The following is a 12,045-nucleotide window of genomic DNA, read 5'->3' as shown; positions in this document are numbered from 1 at the left end:
TTCAATAAATTCTCAAAATGACTTTTTTTTTTTTAAGTTTTTGCAATGGTTTAGAGGAAGTGCCTTGAAATTATATTCCGGCATATTAAGCAAACTTCTCTACGCTCAACAATTTATTTCAAGTTTCATTTTTAAATAAATACAGATGTTCTTTTGAAATGACTGTATCCTATTTTCTGAATTTTATTATCTAAAAAAGGTATTTATTTATACTGTCTTTTTTATTGATCCATTTCACTGCTGTTTTTAAAGAAAAGTAGACTTATGATTTTGATTTGAAACTTTAATTTACGTAGAAGCTGTCCTGATTTAAAAATCTCACAATTACGTGACTGCATTCCTCCAAAAGGTTATTAACATAGCATATTTATTTTAAGGCAGTACTCATTAAGGTCGCTCATTTTTTATTTTCTAATGAATTATTTAAAAGTAGACAAAGAAAAAAAAAAAGAAATTCCTTTTCCATATAATCTAAAATAAGACTACTCAAATGAATAATAAACACCAATTCGACAAAGTATTAAATTGCTCAACATTAACAATACGGTTAGTTAACGAATAAGTAAATGCAAAATCGATTAAGCTTTAATTAATATTCAAAAATAAAACAAATCGTCTCAGATTTTATAGCTTGTTTTCCACAATTGTTTGTTATTTGAAACAAAGCACAAATGATGCCATTCAGCTTTTCAATGAAAGACAGATGCATTCCATTTTCCAAAACAAGATTTGATTTGAACACAAGAATAACTCATTAATACAATATAATTTTTATTTTACTGAATGATCTAAATATAAGTAAACATAAATTGTATCGCGCTTAAATGAAGTGACAAAAATCAATAGAATATGGCTAAATAAAAACAAATGTTACAAAATAAATATTTTTTTTTCCATTTATTTACTCCACTTCCATTTATTCACTCCATTTAAACAGTGCATTATTTTAGCTAATTAATCATCTTGATCTTAGCTGCGATTGGCTTGGTATCAATCGCAGCTATTTTATTGTGTATTTCATTATTGCCTAGTTAATCATCTGCTCCAGTGGTGAATTGTCTTTTAGGTTCATCTAAAAGTTTTAAAAAAATTTACTCATTTTTACTCAATTTTAATACTGAATTATAAAGCCTTACTTAGATCATTACTCATTAATAGAATTAAAATTTCATTCCACACCAATAACACTCTCAGGTACCGAATTCGAGAAAGAAATTAATTTGAAAAGTAGAAAACAATTAACAAAAAAATCTGCTATTAAGCCCATTTGTAAAGTTAAAAAAAAAAAAAAGTGTATTTTCAAAAATTCTTTTTGGTTACATTTCTTATAAATAATTATTATTAATATACAAAAAAAGCAAAACTTTTTATTTATTTTTCTACTTTTTAGACATTAAATGTGTAAAAAGTTCATTACTAAAAACCATATGAAATTATGGAATCGATTTTTTTCATTTAAACTCAGTATTAAAACTTGTATGGAACCAAATTTCAACTAAATTTATTAATTTGCACAAATATTTAATATTCCAAATCCCTGTCAAGTGAATAAAAAAATTGATTACGAATTTTAAAAAATTGATGAATAAAAAAATTTATAACGAAATTGTATCTTTACAACCGTTAAACAAATTAAGTTACATAAAAGTATGTGAAAACATCTGTATCAAATTTAATATCATATCTGGTTTATTTATTTGGTTGAAAGAAGTTTAATTTCTTATTTCGAATATAAAATTCTTGATTCGCCAGGAATTTATGATCAAATGATTTTGTACATTGCTAAACGCAGTTTTGTTGCATGCAGTTTCTCTTTATTCAATCTAAGTTTTAACCAGTAAAATTCATAATAATTTAATTCATATTTTTTAATAATAATTTAATTCATTTCATAATTTTTTTCACGGATGTTTTTGAATCTTAAAATTGGTAATTTAGAATGCACTTCATTTTAATCGTAATGGTTCTTCAGATATTTGTATATTCTATCTTTAGATGGCATGCTGAAAAACTGATATTATGCCAAAATATTAAAAAAAAAAAAAAGAATTTTGTGGTGATTTGACTTTATGAGTAAGACAGAAAAATGTGCACAAAAAATGAAAAATTATTGATGGATAGAATTGGAGATATTTCTTCTCTTTTTTAATTTTGAAACGTCAAAAATATGTTTCTTTCTAAATTGATATTTCTCAGGTATTGAAAACATCACAATTTTGGAAATGCTATCCATTTCGAATAGCATTGATAGATCGTCACTTTATCTTTTAGAAAAATCGTTTGTTTAAGCTACTGGAAAGATGAACAAGGAAGGTCATTTTTCTGAGACCGAAATGTTTTTGAGTTGTCCATTGTCTTTATGACCAAAAGCACTCCTCTTTTACTTATGGATTTATCCTTCAAAAAAACAGTTCATAATATGCAAAGTTCGGAAATTTTGAAGAGTAAAAACCTTACTTGTTCACAATACTTTTCGTGTCTGAGGGTACACTATCATGTTCAATTACAGCGAAAAGCTAATATGTTAATGGGAATTATCTGCTAGTCTCCAAAAGTTAAGACGCTTTTGTTAAGTTATCTTTTTTTGAATAGTTTCCAAACAAATGAAAATTAAATCAGTTGTGCATTAAACAATTTTGCTTTATCAACTTTTGCATTATTTCAGTTTTAGGCATAACAGGCAATTAAGTGACTACATCTATCTGATATATAAAAGTGAATTTTGGTTTTTTCGTATTTTATGCGCTACCGTACCGTTCATCTGATGGCGATAAAACTTTGCCAACTTATCGCTTTGAACCTAGAAAATCCATGTTTTCATATGGCCAATTGTACGTTGGATGCTTAATAGTCGGACAACCAAGAAATTTATTTGTTTTTACTGAAGATGGAAAAAAAAACCCAATAGTCTCCCCTAAAGTAAATTTGAATAATAAAGTCAAAAAAATAATATGAATATTATTTATACTTCTTTATATATCATTCCATTTCAATGAATGCATTCATAATCGATGTGAAAATAAATATCATTCTATCATTTTTTAAAATAATATGAATATTATTTATACTTCTTTATACATCATTCCATTTCAATGAATGCATTCATAATCGATGTGAAAATAAATATCATTCTTTCTATCATTTTTAATGAAACAGGAAAGCTATTTCAAATTTTAAACGATATTTCCTAAATCAGTTCTTCTGTGACAGCAATGCACCGGGTATCAGCTAGTTTTTATATAAAAACACCTATTGCAAAAAATAATAAATGTAAAGTTCTATTTAAAATAAACAAAAATTTCAATAAGGGATGTGTCCTCTCTTAGTTCTAATACAAAAGTGGCCTCGATTTCCAGGTTTCCAATTAAGTTGTCTGACACCGAAATGAATAGCAAAAACTCTTCGTGGAGAAATGCTTATTCAATCTCATTTAGCGACCCCGTCTTAAAGCAGCCTCCTTAGAGAAGATTTGGCTTCGAATACATTTCGGATTTTCCTCAATATACCTGGCTCAAAACATTATCAGCCATTATAAATATTTTTTTTATTATTATTATTTATGAAGAACATTCCAGAAGAAACGGTTGAAAGTCCAGCATTTACTCTCACATGTGGATCCTGTCTCACCGTCAAACATCAGTGACGGTCCCTCTGTGGAGTAGACAGTCCCTTTGTGGGCCAGTGTGACTATCCGGAGAGATTCCAGGACAAAACAGGGCCACCCCACCTCTTTCATGACTGTGAGTTTCAACAATTTTAGACAGATGACATCTTATGCTTTTTGCTTTCTCGTACACAAAATACAGAGAGAGTGCTGAAATCGTCAAATAATTTAAAACCGGCATTTTGACGTAACTCCATGTCTTAGATCAGCCTGACTTCAAAAAACGCATTTCTGGCATTATGTTTGTCTATCTGTGACAAAGGTAACTCAAAAGCGCTTTAAGCTAATTGATAAAATTTGGTATATGGTCTCTATGCCAGATTTCAAATACCTATCAAATTTTGAGCAAAATCCGGTCATATAAATTCTGTCTGTCCGGCTATTCGAATATATGTCAACACGTTAACTACAACACGAAGAGATCTAATTGGATAAAATTCGGTACGCATATTTAACACCTATAAGGCAGACGTCAAATTTTGAGCCAAGTCCAACAAGAGGTTGATTGTCTGTCGGTCTGTACTTTCTGATACGTTTAAGCGCGATGGCTGAAAAATGCACTGACTGAAATATACTAAATTTTGTATATGAATTCGCCACTACGTGTGAAGTTCTGTGACAAACTTTTATTTCAATTGTGAGGAAAAACACGTATAAAAAGTATATTTCACTGAATATGATAATTTGGGTCTATAGGGCAATATAGAATTTATAAGTTTTCAGAAGTATATTCAATGACTGAAAGGAATTAAAATATTATTATTTTCGTCATTTAAATCATTTGGAATATAAAACTAAAAACTTAATTTTTTAATGAATCAGAGAAAGCTTTACTGAATAATTCTTTGAAGTATTACATAAATTATAAAAACATATTCCGAAGTGCATATAAGACTTTATTCTGAACTATTCTGCTTTCTTTACTTATATTTTTTAAGAACATATCTAGTTTCAGAAAAAAGAGTATATGCATTCATTGAAGTTTAATAACTTCTGCTCCAAATTAAAGTTAACATTTATATATACTTATACTTATTTTTTTGAGAGAACATTAGAGAAATACATAATACAATGAGCAAAACGACGTATAGCTTGAGTTTCATGACTATCGAAATGTGAAGTTTGAAAATATTTTACTGAAGTAGCTATTAGAGTCCATGCTACAGAAAATATTGAATTGATCAGTTTAGTGAGTATTAATTCCAGTGAACTAGGTGGTCGCCAAAGGTGGCTAGTATAAAATATAAAAATAAATAAAAATAACAAAATAAAAACATATTCTGTGTCATTCATTAAAGTAAACTTACACGAAATTTAATTCTTATTATGAGCTATTTTAAATAAAGAAGAACTGGTTAGAAAACCAGAATTCAATTTATCCTCTTTCTATGAAGATCAGAGGTCTTTTAGTCTATAATGTGACGAAAGGATATTTGAATAAATTTAACACTTGGGAGAAATGTAAAAGTCTGGAAAACTTTAGATCATCCATATTTTTACGTCATGAAAAATGTAAAAATTTAAGGATTAGCTTTAAATCAAAGGAACTTTAAAGATATGGAAGATGAAATCATTATTGTAGTCATAAGTTTAGATGAAATTCGATGATTTTGCAGAAAATCTTTTTAAGTATGAGTTAATATTCTTCTTCATCACCATTATTTGATGTTGATAATTAAAATAAAATGTTGTTCTCATCCATCTCTACTTCTGTCATCATCATTGAAGGAGTTCAGATTCAAATTTAAGAAAGAATACGTCCATCCATCATCGGATGCCGCTTTGATCTGATATAGAAATGCATTGGGAATATTTTAACTTTAAAATAAGTATTAAATCATCCAAATGTCTATCAGTTATACCTATAAAAAATTACATAAGAAATTAAAATTAATAAGAGAAAAAGTAATTAATATTTATTAACATTTTTTTTCTTCTTTCTAAGCATGAACCTCCCTCCCCTCCCGCAAAAATAGTGCCTGTTTGCTATTTCTATTTTTCAAAGTTGCAAGTCGAACTTACGTAGAAAACAGCTGTAAATTAACACATTTATTTTTTTATACATATCAATGAATTTTCAACTAGATTTTCCATTAGCACTACCACTCGGTACTTATAGATACTATGCTCTCCCAAATTGGTTCGATGCTGGATTTTTGTTTCATATATGCTGAATAAAAATGGATAAATTCATTGAAAATTTCCAAACGGCTTACTATCTATACACTCCAACCTTGACATTGTGACATTTATTCAGAAAAGAAAATTAAAATTTCACGCGACTTTCTCTATATTTATTAGTACTAAAATATATAGTTATCAAATTTCTAGCTATCTTTTAAAAAACAAAAGTCCATTTCTTTTATTTTTTTTCCTTGGATAATTTACTTGATTTATACAAAAGGTTTTCATATTTAAAAATGGTTCAATGGTTTCAATTGTTTGAAGTTTAAATGAAACAAACATTGAGGCATTCTGGTGCTTCTATAAGAAACGAAATATTCATTTGATTAATACTAGTTTTGAAAGACAAGGACGATTATTTTCAAATCTCATGGAAGCTCTGCTTGCATCTTTATTCATTTTATGAGAGTCATTCCATCTACATTCACACACATCATTTAAGTTTTATTAATGCATTATTGAACCTGAAATGATGAAAGCAGTGCGCCTTTTTAAATCAGAAGATAAATTCTTATGCAAGAAAGTATTCAAAAATAAAAGTTAAAAGCATTTTAATTCTTTATTTATAAACTAACGGATGATTTCAGTGATTTCTGTTAGAGCTGAATCAGACTTGTTAAAATATTTATTACAAGCTATAATTACATAAATTTATATTTTAACCCACTACCTAGAATATTTGTAATCATTTGGTTTAAAGGAAAACTCATTATAAGTCATTTAATATAAGAAAATCATGATTTTTTTTTTCATTCGAGGTAAGTTTATACTTTTTAAAGCATCTGGATAAGATATTTCAGAATACGAGTTCAATGAAAATTATTTATTTTAGCATACTGAAATGAAAAATATTTTTAATTGTCAGACTAACATTTTTTACATCACCTGACAACACTTGAGCGACTTTGATATAATAATATTCCGGTGAGAAAGTGAATCTCCTTTCTAATTGAACTGAAACTTCATGTAGGAACGACCTGAAAATGAAAATATCAAAGACAGTGAAAGCAGAATGGACTACCGGCAAATAATATGAATTTTAAACCAACTTCTATTCTATAGAGGTCAATATTTTCTTCACTTGGGTTTTCACTGGAATTCAAAGAAATAACATTTTATATATTTTTTGGCAACAGTTTATTTCATGTCGTATTTCAGTAGAACGATATTACTGAATAATAAACCGCAAAATATACAGCTGCGCACATTTTCCATTATAACTAGGGAAGTTCAAAATGGAAAAAAAGCCTTTATTTTCGTGGGAAGATTCGTCGGAACACGAATTTGCCCAGCTTGCACTTGAAGCAAGGAGTGGGGGAGTAAAGAACCCCTCCCCAATCTTATCTCTTCCTGCTTTGTCGAAAAATTCAAAGGTATTTCGACAGGCTCAGTTGAAAAGAGCGAGGCGAGAACGTTCTGCGTAGGTGGGAGAGAGTTGAAGATGTTCTTGAATCGTGAATTGAAATTTCGTTCAAAGAAAGGATTCCCTTCCTGCTTTTCAGACTTTTACTGCATTTTTTGATTAAAAATTTGAATTCCTCTTCTGAGTGTTTTATTATACAATGCAGTGTTTAAAAAAGTGAATAACTGAAATTTGACCTCGACCACATGTTTGATTTTTCCATTCCTCTTTCTGCAATGCAAAGAAATTTAAACGAAAATCGTTATATACATTTCAAAAGAAAAAAAAATGTATAATGCTAGCTGGCAAAGATTGTTTCATTTACAAAAGCCGAAAGACTATGAGAAGTAAGAACTGAAAAAAAAAATTCTTTTAACAATAAATTTGGAATGAAAAAAACAAAGATAAAAAAATTTGGTCTATAAAGCAAAATAATTTCTTTTTCTACATCAGAAAATATACAGTTTTATTTATTGTCTTTCTTTTCAGTTTATTGTTTGAATCATTACTTTTTTTTTTCTCAGATGGTTAGAAATGTTTCAGTGTCATTAGTGGAGTGCTTTTACACTGTGCTTAGCAATATCTTAATGCGATAACACAGAACAATTATAGGTTTCGAATTCAAAAGCCTTCTGATATAATAATATTTACAGGTTGGAAACTATCCGTCAATCGTTTGATGCGGTAGACGAGACACGAATTTCGTTTTAAATACTCGACAGGACAGACTGTTGACCCTAAAACTAGTAATAAGTAAGTAGTTACTTTTTGGATCGTGGGTGTTCACTAAAAAATAATTCATCAAAATTTGAATTTGAATTTAAAATGAATTGTAATGTTAATGTGTTCCCCCAATAACCTTGGAGCATATTGTTACACAAAAACCATTTTAAAACATTTTATTGATAATAATTGTTTTTTGAATAGTGAACTGTTTTTTAATCATCTAATTGGATGAAACTTTAAACTTCATGAATGAACTGTCCAACTAATGTTTTTTTTTTCTGACATAAAATGCTTGAAATATTTGCAGATTAAGTATAATTTTCCGCATTATAATATCTTCCAGGTTGTGAGTTGGAAAAGCGATAATTTGATACATGTATAATGCATGGACACGACAATTAAAGGATCATAATTCCAAAAATTATTAATATATGTAAATATGTTTCATGTGTTATTGCTTTTCATCTTTTTTAACGCAATATTTTCTTTTGTGTTAACGTACACTTCGTTATTTTTTATGTTCTACTTTTTATACTTAAAAAAAAACTTTTTTGCAACGTTTCATTTTAGAGTCTTTGCCAGATTCAATAACGCTTCTACTAGTTGTTTTACAGTTTAATATGAAGTTCTTCACGCTGAAGTTTAGTGAAGGGAAACCTTTTTTTTCTCCCTGAAATCTTTCGGATGCACTTCTAAGAGATTCTTTCCCTCGTATTTGTTTCAGAGTATAATTGCGGCACGCAGGATTTTATTATTAAGTTATCCCCACTGCCTCATGTAAACAGAAAATTTAACCCTTAAAAAGTATTATTTAATTGCCTTGAACACATGCAAAAGTAATAGAAATTAAGAAATTCTCGTATCAACATTAAAATTCCAAAATAATTTCAATAAGCTGACAATTCAACAGTAGAATCAACGCAATATTTTCTCTGGGAACCGTTCAACCTCAAGGTATAGCAGATGTCTTTAACGTATTGCAATACATTAAATTTGTTTTTGTTCACCTTCTTTTCTTAATTCAACACATTTTTAGAAACATTTTTAAATACATTTTCTAATAATTCTTTTAGCTACTGCTTTGATTCAGACCCCGCGTTTGGGACAATTTAAAAACATTTTTGTGCTTGTTAATGTGTTTGTGTGTGAGTTATCGGTGCTATGATAACGAGTAAATTTTCGATTCGGTTAATGAATTAACACTTAATTCAAAAGATATAAATACTTTAAAAAACTTACTTTACTTAAAACTTACTTAAAACTTAAAAATAATACTTTAAAACTTTAAAATGCTCTGAAATCTTAAAAAAAGTTTTAAAAACTTTAAAAAATTTTTTTCAAAATCTTACTCCTTTTATCTTCAGGGATAATGTTTTCATGACATAGAGAAAAAAAGTCATTTTGAAAACGTAGTTTCAGCTAATGGTTTAAATGAGTTTTTAGAATATGTGTTGTAAAGAATTCTACATTTTGCCCGATTTCTACACTACTATCAAGTTTACAAATAAAAGGCTCGCTGAGGGATAAATAAGCAACACGTTCTATGCAAATATCGCGCTGCGCCATCTCGGAGCAAAATGGAGAACTATAATCGAAATAATAAATAATATTTGTTTTAACGCGTACATCATTTTAAAGTTGTTGATAGTTAAGTCACGGAAATTCGTATTTTTTGCGCTATCATCTTTTTAGAAACTTGTTCTTTGTTTTACAATCCAGTTCTGGTGAAATTTTATTGTGTAAAAGAATTTAAATAAAATTTAAATTTAATGTATATTTTACTCGAAATGTTTTTCAAAGTCTGTATCATTTAAAATCAAACGAGCCTAAGAAATAACAAATGCAGCATACATTTTTTAAAACTTAAATGAACCCACCATTTTTTAAACTGAAACTATCACAAAATGCCGTAGAATTTCGCTTTTTAATACTTTAAGTATCTTATTGTTATAAAAATGTGTAGCAATTAAAAAACAAAAATATGTGTACAAAAATATTTGATTATTACATGACTTCATTTAAACTATGATCAAAAGGTTAGTTAGAGGATACTTCACAAATGCTTTTTTACTTCTCTTTATTTTTATACAATTCTGGAAGAGCTCTTTTAAATAAACTAAAAATAGTCTCAGCCTTATGTATAAATGATTAAGGACTTTTCGTCCCGGTTAAAAAAATGAAATCACAATCAACTTGCATTATACGTTATTTTTAAAGTTAGTAGTTCAGATTTTAAAAATTGTAAATTATATTTTTTTAATAAAAATTAGTTTCGAAAAAATTAACCTTTTCAATTTTTACTATACAATGAATCTGGATATTCGATTTTAGTGATAACGTAAAGTAGTGGTTTTCCAAATAAGGAGAACTGGTAGTTGCTTCGGGTCGATAGGTTGAAAGGGGCTACAAACAGGTCGATTAACGAATTTTATTTTTCTAATTGTTAAATAAATAAAATTTTAAAAAGTACATATCTCATGAATGATATATTATAATATAATAACGATAATAATATTATATAATATGAAAAGTCTTAACATTTTATCAAGTATAATTGTCAAGTCCCTATGTATTTCATTGCATTCACTTACTTTCTCGAGTCATAACAGATAAATAAAAGGAAATACTCCCAAAGTTAATAAAATAAAAAAAATAATAACAATAAAATCAATCATTAGCATTTATATATATATATATATATATATATATATATATATATATATATATATATATATATATATATATATATATATATATATATATATATATATATATATATAAAACAGTGTATGTGGAACAGATACCACTTTTATTACTTATTGTCGAATGGCAACAGTCAAATGTAAAAAAACCTTCCTACACATTTCAGATTGTTTCTTTAAACGTCTTTACAGCTATGCTGAATGAGCTAGCTGCAAAAAGGTTTTGAAATGTTCTGGAGAGTGTTCTCCGTGTCATCAAAAGTCTATTTAGTCAGAGAAAGAAGATATAAAAGAAATCAAGAAATAGACTTCAAACAAAAAGTTTAATCCAGCGCAAAAATTGGCTTCAACATCGTCTTGTGAGTCATCTTTATGTTCACATATTCGAAAACAATTATCTTTTAAAAATATCCCTTGCATTATCTAAAGATTTGAAAACTCAACCTTTTAGTGGTATCAACTCCATCACCGTACAATTTTTCCTTGATTTTAATAATATTTTTAATTCAGTTTTATTACGCAATTTAAATAATGTCTTTAAATACTTTGCTGGAATTCAAATTCACTCATCAAAACATTCTCCAGCGTGATTTTCACTTCCTCTTTTATTTCGTAATACATGAGCTTTTTAATTTGGAATAATTAATAACTATTAAAACAATTTTACATGGTATGCATTCCCTATAAATAATTTAACTGCCTAAAAAGTCAATAATCTGGGCGAACCAACGGGTCGCCAGAGGAAGCTAGTACTAAAAATGCGCTGAAGTGTGAAATTAAATGGATCTTATTATTAGAAGAGAAGTGCGTTGTTGCAAGGTACATAAATACACCACTGATAAAGTTTGTTAGATTACAATTCACTTGCACATGAATAAATTTAGTTTTGTTAGACCTCTTGTTATCGCGACCATCGATAACAAAGTGACCGGGCGTCCAGGTTCCTGATACTTCAACTCCGATCCGGATTTTCAAATTTTACTCATTGCAATATCAAACGACGTTATACACTACATAATGTTGGATATACGAAAATTTAATTATCTTTGAATTTTACAGATTTCATTTCATTATTATTGGAAAGGGATTCAAACATCATTTTGATATGAGTACATTAGCCACTCGAACACATTTCATAAAATAAAAAATAAATAATTTTATTCCATAAAACACTCATACATTTCATATTATCTCAGAATATGATCAATACGAGAGAATATAAGAATACGAAAATTTTTGTTCCCTTTCATTCACTGCAACTAATTCATTGTAATATTCCACAGTATATAAGAATTTTCATATAGTTTGTCACTTACCTAAAGAATACGTTTAATAAAAGAAATCGTCAAATAAATATTTCCTCTCCG

Source organism: Argiope bruennichi, chromosome 6 (assembly GCF_947563725.1).
Source record: "Argiope bruennichi chromosome 6, qqArgBrue1.1, whole genome shotgun sequence".
Lineage (NCBI taxonomy): Eukaryota > Metazoa > Arthropoda > Arachnida > Araneae > Araneidae > Argiope > Argiope bruennichi.
This window is presented reverse-complemented; position numbering follows the sequence as displayed.